The 4,638-nt window shown below is 38.2% G+C and overlaps 1 pseudogene across 1 annotated transcript; it reads right to left on the reverse strand.

Moving 5' to 3' along the window:
- Positions 1 to 507: 507 nt before the first annotated feature.
- Positions 508 to 4,061, reverse strand: LOC137722903 (zinc finger CCCH domain-containing protein 11-like; annotated as a pseudogene). The gene is made up of 6 exons (XR_015961176.1): positions 3,955 to 4,061; positions 2,154 to 2,248; positions 1,862 to 2,055; positions 1,606 to 1,735; positions 1,320 to 1,422; positions 508 to 1,028 (listed from the first exon to the last, which is right to left on the reverse strand). The product of XR_015961176.1 is annotated as a zinc finger CCCH domain-containing protein 11-like (transcript).
- Between the last annotated feature and the right edge of the window lie 577 nt (positions 4,062 to 4,638).

Below are 4,638 nucleotides of genomic sequence, written 5' to 3' on the forward strand. Positions count from 1 at the left end.
TCTTGATGTAACATGCTTAGGCTTTGAGAGAACACTAAATTGAGAAATGTAAGTTGGTTCCCTCAATGGTAATTGAATGTCTTTTATGTTAGGTTCATTTGGATTTATGTCACTATGTTGGTCACTATATAGGCATTATAGGCCTCACCAAACGTTGAATGCTTCATCTCGTGGTTCTTGAGAAACCATAGAATACGTCTTTCGGTGACGGGTAATGATGACCGTATCTAACTGATGCTATGACACAATTTATTTTGGGGTTGTGAGACGCCGAACTATTGTATGGACGCAATAGTAAGTGTTTAATGTTGGCCTAGCATGAATTTACAGAATATTAACGAACTTCGGCTGCATTTTGGTTACTTCAGTTTAAGGTTTCAGACAATGAAAAACTCCATGGAGTTGATGATGAAGGCTTATGATTCAGTCTCCTGCGTTCGGATTGTTGGGACCAAATTAAGCCGCCACATTTGACAGATTAACACTAAGCATCTGGAAGCACAAGAATTACCACTTGAATCCAAGAGAAACATTTGTTCAAATTCTTCAACATTTAGGTAGTTCTGGCATTAACTGAGAGGAGACATTACTTGCATCCTACAATGCTCAGGTAAAATACAACGCAACACGATTATTCTTGTATCCTTCTTAAAGGACTATTGACCCGGGAAAATTAGATAAATAACACAAATGCACATAATGATCCCCAAGGATGCTAAGATCATCGACTGGCGAACATTATAACCTTTCAGAGAGCATCCGAGAGGTTATGCTCCTTGAGGGGGTCATGAGCTTACAGATAATGACATGATTCCACACTCAAAAAACAAGTATGCAGACTTCAGATTGGCTATTGTGGACTAAGCATGAGTGCCTGGCTCTTGAATTGCTACATTCAATAAGCTTGCTTCCAACTCGTTTAACTCATCTATGTCCAGTTCATCGTCATCATCAACATTGGTAACTTCAGCATCACCACCAGCTGTTGCTGAGTTGCTCGGTCCATCTCCATTAGAGTTCTCATTGGCCTGAATTCGAACCATAGAAAATTTGAGTGGTACAATTAACACTGTCCATTCAATTTTGTGCTAATCAAATATAACACACCATAGAAAAGCACCCAAATTCCTCACTGGCATCTACGGTCAATAGTGTAAAAGCAGTTATCATAAGCTTTAATAGACCTGAGCACTTCTATCTCATAACATCCAATGAAATAGAATACACAGTTTTGAGGTTAGAAATATAAAAGCGTGAAGGCTAACAAGTGAAACTACCCTTCTATTCATCGCCAATATAAATTCAAAATTAAAACCAACCTTCTTTTCCGCAACTGCAAGTTCTTCCTCCTTGTGGTACTTCTCATCTACCTCAGCATCATCCACAAATAAGCTAGAATCTGACAAAAATAGTTCACGGCCACTGCAAGAGTGGAAACGATAACATAATCAGTTCTCCACATCCAAAATGCCCCTTCATTGTTCATAGCTATTTCCTTTGTTAACATCAGAAAGTTAATGTTTGTATCCATTTTATTTTTATTATGTTTTCTTCTTTGAAAGGGTGGGGTGATAACAAATGGGAGAAAATGGAAGATAAACACACCTCATACGATCATTCTTAGCTCGCTCTGCCATTTTTGCAGCAAGCCGGCATCTCTTTCTGCAATCTTTTTCTTCTTCCATTGCATAAATAGCTCAGGAGTCATGGGTGTTGAAGTTGTCAATTTAACACGCTAAAACCAAGAGGCAAATGTTCGGTTAGGTTACATATCAGGAAATGATAGCAATGATAAACTGAAAGCGGTTAAACAGTCAAACTCGGAATGCTATAAGTATTAGTAAAGACTTGTTCAAATAACCTGATTTTCAATCTCCTCCTTAATGGGTATTTTTTCACTCTCTTCCTCCAGCAGAGCCTTCATATGTGACTTCAAAACATATCCTGGAGGAAGAGCATGCCCATAGTGGCAATTTTTGCTGCCATTGGGACAGACCCAAAACCAACCATATTGTTTCTTCTCCACTGCTTCAAAAGGAAAAATCATTTTGAAGTCTAACAAGTTCATTGATGTTCAAACATCTATATTAAATAAGCATGCGAAGTTGGGAACTAAAATGCAGGTTGTACGAAACACCTCGGAGAGAGAAAACTTACAATATCAGTTGGTTTGTTCTGCTGGTACTCATTTTTCTTTGACTCCACCACCTTCTCCAAAGTTTCTTGATCCCAATCCTCGATTGTTCTTCTATAAAAGATATAAACATACTCAGAACAACATAAACCACAACAAAATAAAAAATTGTCAAACAATCAGCATCATACTGAAGTTAAAAATTATAATGGTATTGTTCGGGCGAAGATTCCTCTAGAGAGGGCTCCTCAGCTCTTAGCACAGCTCCCCAAGGGATTGGCACTTTGGATGTGTAGTCAGGCTCTTGCTTGCTGATGTGCTGCAAGAAGAGGATAGAGTTAGTATTGAAAGGTGACTTTGTAGGGCCTTAGGTGTAGGCCTTGAGACTCGCAATCAAAACTAACTAAGTGTTAGGCGTGCCACTACTATCTCAGCATAGCAAATGTAGAACAAGTGTGTTTAGTCGATTACTTGCGCCCCAAGTTACTCGGACTTCTTGTTATCAAAGGATTGTCGTGGATGGGTTAAGTCTACATTAAGTTCTTTTTCTTGCCTTGTGACTAAGGACTTTCAGTTCATAGTCTTGTATGTTCGAATGAGGGGAGTCCATATCCCCTTAAGTCATTTACTCGGTTCTTGATTGGTTTTAAATGAAGGCGTATGCATTAAAGTGACCAGATCCAGGCACAAATGAGACTCTTCTAGTAGGAAAACAGATGGATATGACTTGAATACATGCTGGAGAATGCATTAAGCAGTAGATCTATTAACTTATGAAACAAACAAAGAGCTTTGAGCAAGATTTCACCTTGTCGGGTAAGGTTGAACTTCTTGCAATCACTTCACTTTTGAGTTTACAGGGTTTATACTCTAAAAAGAGATGGATGGTAAACAAGTTTACACAAGAGAATCGATACTACGCCACTAGGGGTGGTAGTAGAGCTTATAAACTAGACAAAAGATGGCTTTTGTAGGGAATGGTCCTGAAAAGGACTGATATGTAGGCTGATTATAGGTTTTAGATGCAAATCTGGCTTGAGAGCAGTTTGTATGTTTGTTTGTTTGATTGATTGAGTGTCCTTGTCTCTGGGGCCTCTTCCTCCTTTTATAGGCAGATTAGCCCAACTGCAATGGCTTTACAAAATTTCTCTCATTTTAGTTACAATACCAAAAAAAAAAAAAAAAAAAGCCCCTCCATATGAAGCAAAACAATACTCAAACACTTGAAAAAATCGAAGTCTAAAACTCGAGAACAACTATAATGAAACAGAGATGGCAAGGTGCCAGTGTCCCGAACCCATCATGCAACGCCATCTGAGAAATTTAAAACACATGGTGTCACATCATTATTTCGGGATGCCACGGTGGCATCCCAGGTTGTAGTAACTCCCTTCTCCCCAAACTAATATATGTGTAATTGAAATGTTTCCCTAACCATGCAAATTCAAAATTTTATTTTCTAATCTTTTGTTTTCCAAAAGGCAGTATCCTTAACTATTTTAATTCGAACTTGGGAGCAAGGGGCAAATTGTCCTGACCAACTAAACTAATCAACATCTGCAACGTTAATTCTTATCTAAATTGATGGATCACATCCATTCTGTCACGTCACATAGAATCAAAACAAAAATCGAAACTTCCATCAAAAATAATTTCTAATACATCAAAATCAAGTTACTTAATCAACCAATCAATCAAAATTTAATCATTCATCGATTAATCAAAGAAAATAAGAAGAAGATGAAGAAAATGAGACCTTAGCGGTGGTCTTGGAAGGATTGGGTTTCGGCTGGACAGATTGCTTGAGGATCTGAACATACTTCTGGACATTCTTGCTCTTGTTCTTGTTCTTGAGCCCGAAGGTCTTGTCCTCTATGATCTTCTGCTTCTTCGCCAAATCGGCCTTCGATTGCTGCTTCGACGGCATCTCTTATCGGCATCAAATGTTTTCGATTTTTGAAATTTCGGACGATTGCAGGGTTTTGATCTTCTGTTCGAATTTTAGAAATGATGTGTCGCTAACATCCGGTCCGGTAATCTAGTTAAGGAATTTGGACGGGACGGGACACTCCAAAAGCTTGGGATTGTGTGGATTTCCAGATTTGCCCTTGGAAATTCTGGACGTGGCGGATTGTTGGGAGCGGGTTAGTCTTAACCTCGTGTAATTCTACCGCCTTTTGCCAGAATTGGCGCCACGTAGGAGTTGGACGCGAAAAATGCTTAGCCTGTTACCTAACTACATGTCGTTTAAAAAATATATTTCGTGTTTTTTTTTTAAACATTACATGTCGTTTTGAGACAGTGTGCTTAATCTCCTAATTAATTTGATTATTATTTCGTAACAGGTTTGATATAAATTTAAGGAATTGTTATTGACACTTCAAAAATCTCATTCTATACTCCAAACTTTCTATATTTGGAAAGAAAAATACACTTATGAGGAGTGTAGAATGAGATTTTTGAAGTGCCAATAACACTTCCCTAAATTTATTCTTACATCCCTT

Source organism: Pyrus communis, chromosome 4, assembly GCF_041283825.1.
Source record: "Pyrus communis isolate YQ-2024b chromosome 4, ASM4128382v1, whole genome shotgun sequence".
In the NCBI taxonomy this organism is placed as follows: domain Eukaryota; kingdom Viridiplantae; phylum Streptophyta; class Magnoliopsida; order Rosales; family Rosaceae; genus Pyrus; species Pyrus communis.